The sequence below is a fragment of the Gobio gobio genome (assembly GCF_949357685.1).
Source record: "Gobio gobio genome assembly, chromosome: 1".
Classification (NCBI taxonomy): domain Eukaryota; kingdom Metazoa; phylum Chordata; class Actinopteri; order Cypriniformes; family Gobionidae; genus Gobio; species Gobio gobio.
In genome coordinates, this window is record NC_137097.1 from 26,331,758 (window position 1) to 26,347,785 (window position 16,028).

The window sequence follows — 16,028 nt, forward strand, 5'->3', positions numbered from 1 at the left end:
TTGTGACACTGACATGTCAACTCCAAATTGGCATGGGATTCATTCGTTGAGGTGATGTGGGTTAGCTGTACTAATAAGAAAAATGAATAAAATAAACAGATAAAGCCACATGCATGCAAGACAACAGAAAACTGACGGCTGTCTAAACTTTATCTAAACCTGATGTGTCATTGATGCCAAACAGCTCATCTATAACTGGATTTAAGGCTTTTGACAAATGATTGTTAAACGTGGCACTGTGGTAAATTAACATTTGACATTAGACTCTGCACATATCATGTTTCTAGTCTAGCCCAAACAAATTTATACATAAACAAACGCCCTTTGCAATGTACACGGCAGGAAAAAATCTATTTCATAGCACAAGACAAGTTTTGTGATCATTTTAAAACGTTAAATGTATGTAAAACATTCTGTAAATTCAGGAACACTGAATAAACGTTTTCATGGAAAGACTGTGAATTATGAAGTAGACATGTCGTGTGATATTCGGGGGAGCAGCATGCATTCTGAAGAGAAAATGACACCTCTGGCCATTGTGTTGAGTCATTTGTCCAGTCACACATACTGTATGGACAATACGACCCATTACGGCTCAGTTTTTCTATGTATCTTGCTCTGTCGAGTGTCAGAAGTGATTCCACGTAGGCTATACTGGGTAAACACCATGTCTGGGGCATGAGCTTGCGGAATTTACTGCTATACATTTTCTGATCTAAAAGGATACCCTGATCCAAAATCCTTCAACCAAGTAAAATTGTATGATCTGAAACCGTACACAGATCAGAAAGCTGTGATGTGCTGTATGTATAAAGCCGCTCAGAGTAAAATTTCAGTCAGTGGGTAAGCACATAGTACACAGGGTCTTAAGCGGCACTATTGTGCCACTGACCACACCAAACATACAGTAGTGGACATAAGTCATGTGTGGAGTGTTAACATTTTTTTTAAGTATTTTAAAATATGAGGTAAGAACAAAACACTAAACTTAGTGAAGGTATTTATCTGACAAAATAATTTGGTAAAAAAGGCAAACTCCAGCTACATGTCTTAACAGACAAAAAAAGCTCAGGGAAAAAAGCGTACAATGACTGCAACATAATCAGTTGCAATACAAAACTGTACAATTTGGCATTGTTTTATTCGTGAAACATGCCAAATTCATATCACATTTCATATCAAATTTCATATCACACAAAATAATTGATTCAAATCACAACTAGGCTACGGAACATTCTTACAAAATCTTTAACACATTTTAATAATATTTGAATAAAAGGTGAAGATCACTTTTGGCCACTACTGTATGGCAGTTCATTGACTTCCCAACTAAGGCCCTGACTGTTGAAGCGCAAAAATACACGGAAAAAGCTCAATTCACTTTTTTTATATAGTTCTTATAATTTTGTATTTCTGTTTTTGTTAGTATATCAGGTTAAGCTAAAGCTTCAAATAAGTTAGTTTAATTTTAGTTAACATTTATTTAATTTCAAGTAATAAATATTTTTAATGGTTTTAATTAACTATTATAACCCTGATACTTTATTGAATAATGTGTCAAATACTGTTCTTAGTCTTTCCTCCTGACTATGAATTAAATGGGAATGAAATTAAATGCAGTTTGTGTAACCAAAATCATATATATATATATATAATGCGTGACTTAATTATAAACAAGCTCGAAATGCCTTACTATTGCAGTTTCAGCTGCTCTTTCAAGTTCAGATGAGGGAGATAAAATATGCATTGTTACAACCGTCTAAATCATATTACTATATAAACATTGTAAAGTAAACATGTTCATAAACATTTACCTGGCATAAATGTGCACGTTTTTATGACGAAATTATGACGAAAATTACTCGTCAACTAAATTAACACTGCTATATAGACTGTATATTTTTGGTTTGACTGTAAACAGTCTTGACTGCACAGAAATTCAATATAAAATGTGTAGTGGTTTGTGAAAGTAGAAGAAACTAGAAATAATTTATTATCAATGTATTTTCTTTCTGAAGAATACATTTAAAAAATCTTCTCAATTCGCTTAATCAATTGCTTTCGATTTTGTACTATTTATACTATATTTTAAATAGAAGCCATGCTGAAATAGTTATGGCATACAAAATAATATATATTTTCCATTTTTAATGTTTTCTTTTCAGAAATGATCCAACCTTTGATGCCAGCTACAAGATCTTCTGTGAGAGGATCATCTGCCATAGAATAATTGTAAACCAAGAGGTGCTGACAATGACGCAGCTAAGAAGGATCTTTTTAAATCTTGAGAAAAAACATGAAGATCTTGATGCTTCAAACTACTGGTAATTTACTAGAACTATCAATGCCCCCAACATGTGACGCCCTGTACCAACACTGCAAAAGGGCAAACTACCAATGAGCCATAATGAGACATTCTCTGAAAGGTTTAATGTGTGCCCCTTCACCTGTTGGCAATGGATGGCACCTTGAGGTTGAGTAGTTAACAGTGACCTGGATGTGACCACATCATACCCCCCAAACACATTGTTTTCTGCAGAAACTGTTTTGTTGTAAAAAAAAAAAAAAAAAAAAATTTAAGGATACACAGAGTACTTTCCAACATGATCATCATTTCTGAGAGAAATAGTGAAGTTGAATGCATATGGGTGGTTGACATGACATGGCCTTTTTTTAGTCCAATGTGTCAAAGTTAAGTAAATTATAAAAAAATTTGCAAAAAACTGTGGTGCTATTGTTCAGAAAGTGCTGTTATATATGAACATACAGTAATACATTTTTTCACAATTTTAATGTGTTCAATAATGAACTTAACCCCTGAAACCTCATTTAACCAGGAGGTGGAAGTTCAACCTGACCCAGTGACAGTCCACTGTGGCACACCTGAACATCCAGTTTCAGCACAAAACCAGGAAAGACCACAAACTCCATCACCACCACCAGTCTCACCGCCACCAGCCTCACCGCCAGAATCACCAAGTTGTTGGAGGGTAGAGTCCACCTTTGTCGAGTTCGAGTCAAGTCCAAGTCTTAAACAATCAAGTCTGAGTCCAAGTCCGAGTCCAAAAGGGGCCGAGTTGGACTCAAGTCCGAGTTCTTATAGGCCGAGTCCGAGTCGAGTCCGCCCGAGTCCAGGGTGTAATTAAATTGTAAAAAGGTTAGAAATTGCTATTGTACATTTTTTACTTCTATTAATATTTTAACCTTTCAACCCATTAAACCAATGGCAATATAAAATTTTACAAAAATACCACTATTACATCTAGCCATTGCCAATTAAAAATTTTATTTTGTCACCAGATCAACTAGTTTCCAATCAAAAATGGTTTTAAACAATAGAATGGACATAGATATATGTAGAACTTTTATTATTACAAGTGCAAGAAAAACACAAATTAACATGTTTTATTGTATTTCAATTATTTAATGCCTCTGGTATCACCAAATGCTAATGTTTAGGGGTGGGCGATACTAAAATCTTATTTCACAATATATTTTCTCAAGTAGGATTATTCAAGTAAGAATAAATACTATAGAAATTGAATAAAACAATTAAATGTAAAATAAAACAAACTTCACTGTATTACATGTACAGTGATTCTTATTAAATTTACTAAAGTTAGTCAGGAGTGAGTGAGTGAGTGATTTTCTCTTTGTCTTTTGTTGTTTGATTAACATTATGGCAGCAGGTTTATTGGACTGCTATATTGACGATTAACTGTTTACATTTACTTAAGACATAATCGACTGTTTACATGAAAACTCCGTCAGACTTGCATTTTGACATGATATATATGAATTTATTTGACAGTCCAAGTGTAAACCATTAGAAAATTTGTTACTGATGATGCACAATGAGGTGGCCTCATTTCTGTTTGCCGCTTTAAGGGTATGCACCAGGGATGCAACAATACAGTCAGTCCACGGTTCAAAACATACTGTGGTTTTTAACCACGGTTTTCTGTGTGGTTGGGTTTACGTGAATTACATATAATTCACGTCTTTCAATTTCGAATCTTTATAGATTTACACTGGCTGTACAGCAGCATTTAAGTATGACATTTTATGAATAAATGTAAAAATAAAACCGACTTCACTATAAAATATGCATTGATTCTTTTTAAAGCAGCACTAGGTAGGTTTTGCTCTCGGGGTCCCTCTACAGTTGGGAAACAGTATTGTCCTCTACTACTGTCATAAACTCTTGTCATCTTACATCAGTGGATGCATCGCACGTGCATTTGTTGACATGACAACTATGATAGCCCTGAAAACTGCAGGAGGAGTTCACATGCAGGTGTTCTGCTTGCGTCGCGTGTGAAATGTCTTCATCTCAGGTACAGTGGCATATGTTTCAGCATGTCATATGAATATAATTTCATGGGTTTTATTTTTTTCAAACACCAAATGATCGCGATGCTCACGTTTACAAGCCAGCGTCATTATAGTAGCCTAGTCTATTGGTTACCGTTTTACAGAATCTCTATGATACTTCAATTCAATGTTTGAGTGGTAGGTAATAACCATACATCATCAAGCTACCATAGATGAATCTGCAAATTTGAAAAATCGATTTGCATTTTAGCTTGAGGCAAGACAAATAAACAAATATCACAGACATGTTAGGTATCACAGATAATATGATTTTGTAAGTCTTATGTATTTACTTGCAAGAATGTAGACCCTCCTCCTTCAGCTCACGCCAACGAGCAAACGCTGGCCCAATGTTGATCCTCGTCCTGCCTTTAATTTGATCACTTTCTCGTTTCCTCTTTTTGCTTTCCTCCGACAAAACCTTTGCTTTCTTATTTTTCTGTGCTGCTTCGGCCATGGCTATAACATCCGGCAAACAAACGATAGTTGGGCTCGGGCTCGCACGTCCGAATTTAAGGAAGTGGGGGTGGTGGTGGAAGTGACGTATATGCCGTAAAGCAGTCGAATTTTGTAGTTCTTTTTGTTCTCGGGTTACTACCTGAAACCCGAAGTTTAAAAGTACGATTAAAAACGATACAGACCCCATCAGGCTATGGCAGACGTGTCATTCAACCTATTGTAAGTCGATGTATCATCACAAGAGTCTTGAAAATATATTATGAAGGTTGAAAAGTTACCTAGTGCTGCTTTAAAGTTACTGTATTAAAGTTTTTCAGTCAAGAGCAGTGAGTGATTTTCTCTTTGTCTTGTGTTGTTTTATTAACATTAAAGGGATAGTTCACTCAAAAATGAAAATTCTGTCATTGATTGCTCTAGCTCAAGTTGTTTTACACCTGAATAAAGTTATTTCTTCTGTAGGACAAAATATATTTTGGAGAATGTTGGAAACCAACCAGCTGGTCCCATTGTAGGAAATAATAATATGGATGTCAATGGCTACCATCAGCTGTCTGGTATTCAACTGTTTGTGTTCAACAGAAGAAATTAATACAGGTTTGGAACAACATTAGAGTGAGTAAACAATTACATTATTTTAGAGGTGAACTGTCTCTTTAAGGACAGCGTGTTCACTAGGCTGCGCTGCTGTCAATTTAAGAACTCTACACATCTAATATACAGACACACGCCGATTTTACTTTCACTTTATACATAACCGACTGTGTTTATGTTAACCTTGTGTGTATTTGACAGTATTAGTGCAGTACGACTACTTAGTCGCACGTTTGTTTGACAGACTTTAAGTGCGCATGTTAACACAGTACATAAGCATGCGAATTAAATGTTTAACTGGCTTTAAAACGCATGCAAATAATGAACTTTCGTGATTGTGAATAACAATAGTGTTCCGTGAGTATAACTCTTTGACACCAGCATTGCAAGCGTGGCTAAACACCCCTAACTTTAAATGAAAAGTAATTGAAAGTAAAATTAAATGCAAAAAACGTAACAAAAAAATAAGCAATTCACAAGCACGTATTGAACCATGAATGCCGTACCGAACGGTTCAATATTATATTAAGAATTGTGGCATCCATAGTATGCACACTACAGTACGATATACACTCACCTAAAGGATTATTAGGAACACCTGTTCAATTTCTCATTAATGAAATTATCTAATCAACCAATCACATGGCAGTTGCTTCAATGTATTTAGGGGTGTGGTCCTGGTCAAGACAATCTCCTGAACTCCAAACTGAATGTCAGAATGGGAAAGAAAGGTGATTTAAGCAATTTTGAGCGTGGTATGGTTGTTGGTGCCAGACGGGCCGGTCTGAGTATTTCACAATGTGTTCAGTTACTGGGATTTTCACGCACGACCATTTCTAGGGTTTACAAAGAATGGTGTGAAAAGGGAAAACCATCCAGTATGCGGCAGTCTGCGAAAATGCCTTGTTGATGCTAGAGGTCAGAGGAGAATGGGCCGACTGATTCAAGCTGATAGAAGAGCAACTTTGAGTGAAATAACCACTCGTTACAACCGAGGTATGCAGCAAAGCATTTGTGAAGCCACAACACGCACAACCTTGAGGCGGATGGGCTACAACAGCAGAAGACCCCACCGGGTACCACTCATCTCCACTACAAATAGGAAAAAAAGGCTACAATTTACACAAGCTCACCAAAATTGGACAGTTGAAGACTGGAAAAATGTTGCCTGGTCTGATGAGTCTCGATTTCTGTTGAGACATTCAGATGGTAGAGTCAGAATTTGGCGTAAACAGAATGAGAACATGGATCCATCATCCTTGTTACCACTGTGCAGGGTGGTGCTGGTGGTGTAATGGTGTGGGGGATGTTTTCTTGGCACACTTTAGGCCCCTTAGTGCCAATTGGGCATCGTTTAAATGCCACGGCCTACCTGAGCATTGTTTATGACCATGTCCATCCCTTTATGACCACCATGTCCCCATCCTCTGATGGCTACTTCCAGCAGGATAATGCACCATGTCACAAAGCTTGAATCATTTCAAATTGGTTTCTTGAACATGACAATGAGTTCACTGAACTAAAATGGCCCCCACAGTCACCAGATCTCAACCCAATAGAGCATCTTTGGGATGTGGTGGAACGGGAGCTTCGTGTTCTGGATGTGCATCCCACAAATCTCCATCAACTGCAAGATGCTATCCTATCAATATGGGCCAACATTTCTAAAGAATGCTTTCAGCACCTTGTTGAATCAATGTCACGTAGAATTAAGGCAGTTCTGAAGGTGAAAGGGGGTCAAACACAGTATTAGTATGGTGGTCCTAATAATCCTTTAGGTGAGTGTGTGTGTGTGTGTGTGTGTGTATATATATATATATATATATATATATATATATATATAAACAAAATCATTATATCTTTTATTTAAAGTACTTTTAATAACAGTACCAGTTCAAAATGAAACCCATGCATATACATAATTCCTGTTTTACCTTGAGAGTCTTTAAAAGTGTATCGTTTTATTGTCTAAAGATGGCCCTGTTTAAGATACCTTTAAAAAAACACAAAATCTCATAAATCCTCACAAGTATATAAAATGGTAAACTCCTTCAGGAGCAGTGACATTGGAGAGGGACATTGGTAAAGAAATTGAATCAGAAAAATGGTCTAGTATTTTGTTGGGGGTGTGGTAAATATATAAAAGCAGCAAGGGGGAAATTCCCTCAGTATAAGAGTCTTCACTGATACTACCACACCCTGGTAAGACTTTTTAGGATGAAACTGATGAAAGACAATTTGTGTTGGAAATTTGTGCTGGAAACAGGTACCCTTTTACACTGTATTTTGGATTATAGTCTTGTGAAACCATTCTGGAAACCAAAGTTTTGGATGTTTTAAGTTGCTGGTTATTATTTATCATTATCTCCTAAACTGCGTATATTTAGGGACAAGTCTCAAATAGCCAACGTTCCAAAGCATGTATTTTCTGTTATTATGGTATGTATTGGTAGAACTGAAAGAGTGGGCCAATGCAATGGTAGAAATTGCATTTTATGAATCTATGCTTAATCGAGTAAACAATGTCAGAGAGGAGGGGCTGTGTCCTTGGGAAGAGTTCTGGTCACATATTACAGTAAGGTCTCAAAATGTATAGATAGCCACTTTGTGTTTTGTATTGTACTGTATTGTATCTAATTGTCAGAATGTGCCTGTATAAATCTACAACCCTGTTTTTATTGTAATGCTGTACTTATGTTACCTATCAACCTTCCAAAAAAAGCAATAAAAAAACTGAAATAAAAAAGCTGAAATGTATGGTGGCATAATAATAATAATAATAATAATAATAATAATAATAATAATATAAACTCCTGTGGTGAAGGCAGCAGTAAACCTGTTTGCTGGCAATAAGGTGTAAAGACTTCCCTTGGTCATCTGCAGATGCTTAGTCATGCTGGCTTTCTAACTTTAAATCTGTTACTTTAGTAAACATTGACTTTTAATGGGTGTTTTTTGGTAGATCTCTGCTTGGGTACCTGAACTATCTCGATTTGGCAGGGACTGAGACTAGCGCAGAAGTGCTTGTAAGCAGATTGCTGTCAACCAAAGTTCTGCTAGTAAATTCTATGGCGGCCTGTCTGACTTTCATTAAACCACAATCTGATATGCATAACCTACAGCAGCCATAAACCATCACTGTAGACTGTAGAACAGACACGGCCCTCTACGGTCTGTGTGCTTCGGGTCAACATTGTTCTAGAGCAGTAGCTTTCAGTTTTATAATAAAACCTGACGTGTCTTTACACAAACAATAAAAATGTACATGTTCTCTTCTGTCTCGATACTGAATTATCACCTGTTGTTATTTCAGTGTGGTCAGAGCTGGTTGAACTCGATGGCGATGCTGAGCGGCATGTGGAGGCCAGCGTGTCCATTGAGGTGGTCCCTCCCACACCCCAGAGCAGAGTCTTGTACACACCAGCTCCTCAGAGCACCTCGGAGAGGAAAGAGCTGCTCACGCCCAGCCTCTTGTCCCAGCGCACCACCGCTCTACATCACCTCAACGCTCCTGCCATTCCCGCGCACAATATAACAGCCTAGTGAAGGACAGAACTCATTGTTGATCAGGGCTGTCCAGTCCAGCTCCTGGAGGGAGCTTCAGAATCACTAGACACGTCCAGGCAGATCACGGTGGAATTTCAGGAGCAGGACTGGACTTTCCTGCATGAGATGTGAAATGAAAATGGATCCTCACATGCATGCATCTTTTCATATTCTGCTTTTTGCCAGAAACATGATCTTCCTTCAGTACAAAAAAGGAGGTTTTAATTTAAACAAAAATCCATTCAAATGATTATTATAAAACCAAATTGGTGATTTACTACAAAAGTACTTCTCGTCCATTTCATTTATGATGTGAAAAGAAAATGAAAATCCATCCAAATCCATATCCATCCATCCATCCATCCCTCCACCCATCCAATATCCATCCATCCATCCATCCATCCATCCCTTCTTACACCCACCCACCCATATCCATCCATCCTTCCACCCATATCCATCTATCCTTCCACCCACCCATATCCATCCATCCTTCTACACACCCACCCATAGCCATCCATCAACCCACATCTATCCATCCTTCTGCACACCCACCCATCAGTGCAATGAAGCAATGTGCAATGACCACACTAGCAATTTAGCACTTGTACATAATCCTTTGTTTTTTTTTTGTTTGTTTTTTTTCTTTCTCTGTGATTTGTGTTGTCTTTTGTGATGTTTTTTATGAAGCAACTCTGCATTGTGCCCAAGCAGAATTTGTGTGATTTGTGATGTTGTTTGTGATGTTATTTATGAAGCAACACTGCACTGTGCCCAAGCAGAATTTCCCCTTGGGGACAATAAAGTTAACCAACCAACCAACCAACCAACCAACCAACCAACCAACCAACCATCCCATATCCACCCATCCATCCCTCCCTCTTCCCATCCATATCCATCCATCCCTCCTTAATATATACAGGTCCTTCTAAAAAAATTAGCATATTGTGATAAAAGTTCATTATTTTCCATAATGTAATGATAAAAATTTAATTTTCATATATTTTAGATTCATTGCACACCAACTGAAATATTTCAGGTCTTTTATTGTTTTAATACTGATAATTTTGGCATACAGCTCATGAAAACCCAAAATTCCTATCTCAAAAAATTAGCATATCATGAAAAGTTTCTCTAAACGAGCTATTAACCTAATCATCTGAATCAACTAATTAACTCTAAACACCTGCAAACGATTCCTGAGGCTTTTAAAAACTCCCAGCCTGGTTCATTACTCAAAACTGCAATCATGGGTAAGACTGCCGACCTGACTGCTGTCCAGAAGGCCATCATTGACACCCTCAAGCAAGAGGGTAAGACACAGAAAGAATTTTCTGAACGAATAGGCTGTTCCCAGAGTGTTGTATCAAGGCACCTCAGTGGGAAGTCTGTGGGAAGGAAAAAGTGTGGCAAAAAACGCTGCACAACGAGAAGAGGTGACCGGACCCTGAGGAAGATTGTGGAGAAGGACCGATTCCAGACCTTGGGGGACCTGCGGAAGCAGTGGACTGAGTCTTGAGTAGAAACATCCAGAGCCACCGTGCACAGGCGTGTGCAGGAAATGGGCTACAGATGCCGCATTCCCCAAGTCAAGCCACTTTTGAACCAGAAACCGCGGCAGAAGCGCCTGACCTGGGCTACAGAGAAGCAGCACTGGACTGTTGCTCAGTGGTCCAAAGTACTTTTTGTACATTCGGAAATCAAGGTGCCAGAGTCTGGAGGAAGACTGGGGAGAAGGAAATGCCAAAATGCCTGAAGTCCAGTGTCAAGTACCCACAGTCAGTGATGGTCTGGGGTGCCATGTCAGCTGCTGGTGTTGGTCCACTGTGTTTTATCAAGGGCAGGGTCAATGCAGCTAGCTATCAGGAGATTTTGGAGCACTTCATGCTTCCATCTGCTGAAAAGCTTTATGGAGATGAAGATTTCGTTTTTCAGCACGACCTGGCACCTGCTCACAGTGCCAAAACCACTGGTAAATGGTTTACTGACCATGGTATTACTGTGCTCAATTGGCCTGCCAACTCTCCTGACCTGAACCCCATAGAGAATCTGTGGGATATAGAAAGTTGAGAGACGCAAGACCCAACACTCTGGATGAGCTTAAGGCCGCTATCGAAGCATCCTGGGCCTCCATAACACCTCAAGAGGGCCACAGGCTGATTGCCTCCATGCCACGCCGCATTGAAGCAGTGATTTCTGCAAAAGGATTCCCGACCAAGTATTGAGTGCATAACTGAACATAATTATTTGAAGGTTGACTTTTTTTTGTATTAAAAACACTTTTCTTTTATTGGTCGGATGAAATATGCTAATTTTTTGAGATTGGAATTTGGGGTTTTCTTGAGCTGTATGCCAAAATCATCAGTATTAAAACAATAAAAGACCTGAAATATTTCAGTTTGTGTGCAATGAATCTAAAATATATGAAAGTTTAATTTTTATCATTACATTATGGAAAATAATGAACTTTTATCACAATATGCTAACTTTTTGAGAAAGACCTGTATATATTCAGTCAGGATATTGAGGACTACTTCCCAAATGCTCAATGCTGGGTTCATCCAGACACAACTCTTGTGAGATCTGCTCAACAACACATAAAACACTTTGAGAAACTGCACAAGTACACTATAGTGACTCTCCACATAGGAACAAACGACATCGCAAGTGGAGCGCCTGCATCGACTGTCGTTCAGCGAATGAAAACTCTAATAGCAAGAATCTCACTGGTCAATCCACACGTTCTGAATTTCGCGATCAGTGCTATTTTACCACGAGTGAACAACGACTCCACAATGAAAACTACAATCAAACAATGCAACAGCTTGATTCAACACTGGACTTCACAAACAAGAAATATTCTATTTCTGAACACTACAAAAACATTTCTCAAAAATAAGAATAATCCAAAACCTATACAAAGACGACGGACTTCACCGCAATCAAGAAGGAAAACAGAAACTTTCTACATACTTTCAGCGTTTCCTCTGGCATTTTTTTAGATATACGGCCAAAAACACTAATGTCTCCGCTGACTAAACACAACTAAAACACGTGTTAAAGCAGCACTAGGTAGTTTTTGCTCTCGGGGTCCCCCTACAGTTGAGAAACAGTATTGTCCTCTACTACTGTCGTAAACTGTCATTCTACATCAGTGGATGCATCGCACGTGCATTTGTTGACATGACAACTATGATAGCCCTGAACACTGCAGGAGGAGTTCACATGCAGGTGTTCTACTTGCGTCGCGTGTGAAATGTCTTCATCCCACGTAACGTTACAGTGGCATATGTTTCAGCTTGTCATATGAATATAATTTCATGGGTTTTATTTTTTTCAAACGCCAAATGATCGCGATGCTTACGTTTACAAGCCAGCGTCATTATAGTAGCCTAGTCTATTGGTTCCCGTTTTACAGAATCTATGATACTTCAATTCAATGTTTGAGTGTAGGTAATAACCATATATCGTCAATATTATAATATCAAGCTACCCTAGATGAATTAGCAAATTTGAAAAATCGATATGCATTATAGCTTGAGAATCCGTGTATCATTCGTTCTTTTCATATTCAATTAAGAATTCAAATTCGGAAAATCGAAAAAGGACTTATTTCTTTATTCGTTTACAAATACAATATTGAAAAAACAAATAATGACTCGTTTTTTGTATATCCGATTACATGCTCAAATTGAAAATGGGAAATACGAAAAACGCCTACAGCACGAATCTGATTTTGATATTTAGTTATCCAACTTGGCATGACCCGGATGTAGCAGAGAAACTGCGAAAGTCTGCATAACAAAACCCACAAGGCAACACAGCGCGCGCGCCCATCACTGACGATCAATCACAATGGACAGTTTTGTGTTGTTTAGAGGGAACAAGCGGAACAAGACAAAATCGGCAGAATCTTTCAGGTAACATACTGTAGATTCAAAACGAATGCCAATTCACACTGCACTGTAGTGATGTGTCGTTCATGAACGATTCGTTCATTTTGAACGAATCTTTAAAACGCTGTCTCAGTGTGAACGGAAGGCCAAAATAGAGAGAAAAAGATGTGTTTTCAAACGAAAACATATTAGTGTGGACATGGCCTCAGACCAATTACAAATCAGTGACAAACATCAACACCCGTCAATCCAAATAAAGGTCATACGTTCACATAAATATCAAACACACATAACATTAATAAAACATGTAGGGTGAATTCAGGGTGATTGGGACACTTTTTGCCCACCTAAACTAACTACATAAACTATAAATATTCATAATTTTACAATTAACTATTATATTTTATATGTCTCGCTTTAAATATCAATTTAAAAAGAAATATTACGATTAGCTACTTCAATTCAACTGCATCAAGGACTTATACCTTAATAATCAAAGGATAATTAGAGGCGGCAGTGGCTCAGTGCTTCATGTAGGGTGGAAGGTTGGTGGTTCAATCCCCAGTTCCACCTGACCAAGTGTCGAGCTGTCCATGAGCAAGACACCTAACCCCAGCTGCTCCCGACGAGCTGGATGGCGCCTTGCATGGCTGACACCGCCGTCGGTGTATGAATGGGTGATTGTGAGGCAATATGAACAGTGCTTTGGATGGCCAAGGGTCTGTTGAAAGCTATATAAATGCAGTCCATTTACCATAATCATCAAATATTCCTTCTTATGTTTTACATGCCCAAACACACACACTTCTTTACATGATAAAAATACTCAATTCTATTTTATTTAATTTTATTTCTTTATAACCACAATATTCATTAATTCATAAATAGCAACACAAAACTTGTTATCAAAACAAACTTTACTTATAACTATATTTACATCAAAAAACTACAAATGGACAATACAATTGGGTCAAATGACACAACTTACTTAATTAGAAAAAAGAAATAAACAGACATATACCAGGGTACATACAGAACTTCTTAAGTTGAATTTAATACCTTTTACTACCTTTTTAATACCATCAAAATATTTTTTAATACCAGCGCGACTTCAAGCTGCAACTATAGTAGCATAAATTAAATATCTTTCCAAATGGAATAACATATTGCATCACAATGTAACGAGGTCATTATAACTTAACATCAACTGCCCACAGAGATGAGAATAGAAATAAAGACAGAAGAGGAAGGAGACATCTTCATAGTTCGTGCAGTGTACAGAGGGAAACGAGAGCAATTTTCACGGCGCAATAAAGATTTTTTTTCTTTTTCGTTTTAACCCACTGGTCCTCTTCGGTCAAAAATGACCGAAAACGTTTATGTTTTGACATTTTTTTTGCCTTATCGGAATGGGATGACACTTGGTGACTTTTGTTGCATAGCTATGTGAACACACACAAAAAAAAAAAAGGAGATGATTTGGATATGTTAAAGGGTCGTAAAAAAATTGTCACACTTGTCTCCTTCGCAGTCAAAAAAGACGACTTAGGAAATTAATGGGAAATGTACGAAAACTCAGAGAAACTTTTGGTGGTACAAACTACAAATCAGCCACTGTGCAGAAAAAAAGTGCACAGCAATGAAGGGGTGACACTCTAAATTGTCAAGAGTGCAAATTAGACACCCACACACACACACACACACACACACACACACACACACACACACACATAGAAATGAACAGGTAAGACTGCAGCAGCAAATTTTGAGAATATGCTAAATAAAATCAATAAAAAAATACAAAAATACAAAAGTGACTCTCTCGCTCAAATGCACTCTCACTTAAAAAAATGGATTTTAAAGGCCTGCACTCTATTGTAATGTGAAATGTTGCATTTTTGGGAAAAAAAAAAAAAACTCTAATTCTAATGGGAAAAAATTGCTCATTAAAATTGTATAATTATTGCATAGTACCATAGAATCCCTTCAAAACTCTAAATAATAATCAAAAAATATTATTGAACAAAAATATATTACATTGGTTTTCCTGAAGAAAAAAAGTGTGACATTTTAAGGCTTCGGTAACTCTTTGACCGCGAAGGAGACAAGTGTGACCCCTAAACGAAGAGGACCAGAGGGTTAAATCAAGAAGGCTAGTCAGTGGATATCACACAAAAACGCAATGTGCGCGAGAGTTGGTGAAGTCTCAAACCTAGTCAATTATTCACAACAGAAAGTAAAAGTAAAATCTGACAAGCTTTCGGCGCATATTCTCACAGAGACAAGAATCTCTTTATTTATATAAATCTGCTTTAACATATGCTGATAATGTATAGCCTATAACTGTCTGAATTTATATTCTTAATATTTCTCTTGTGGCCCATATTTCGTGTTAAACAAATTGTTGAAATATGTTGAAATAAAGCTGCTCTTACTCTCTGATAATACTGATATTATTGTAGTGTTCTGACGCCATTCACACCCACCCAAGTTATTGTCTTCTTGCAGACGTGGCAATAAGCCTCGCGGCTGTTGCAAACTACTGGCCTAAGCCAGTCTTTAAATCATGAGTCCTCCAGCCAGAGGTCCGAGAACTTGCATTTCCCCATGCTTTAATTACTGAATGGAAGCGAGCTCGCGTACATGTTTGGCAGCAAGCCAGCCGGGTACCCAGTTTGTTTCAGCGCGCGCGAACGAACACCACACATGATATCACGCAGGTCCTAGTCTCAACATATAAATAAATCCACGCGAATTTTAGAAAAAAAAGGCCTGTACTTAATACAAATTGAAAATGTATCTAAAAAAAATTGGGCTCTAAAAATTTAATACCTCGTCAGATGACGTTTACTACTTTTTAATGCCCTTAATTTTGGCTAATTTCATTTACTACCTTTTACAACCCTGCGGACACCCTGTATACTTACACGGTTCATTAATTCATTAATTAATTATTTTACTCTTGTTTATTTTACATATATCTACCTATAATATATATATATATATATATATATATATATATATATGCATATATATATATGCAAAGAATGGTTACTACTGAAATGGTTACTTTTCTAGACACACTTGTCCATGTGACAAAGTTCAAAACGTTATGTCCATAGAAACATAAACTATATATACAACAAAAATATTTTTAACGATAGA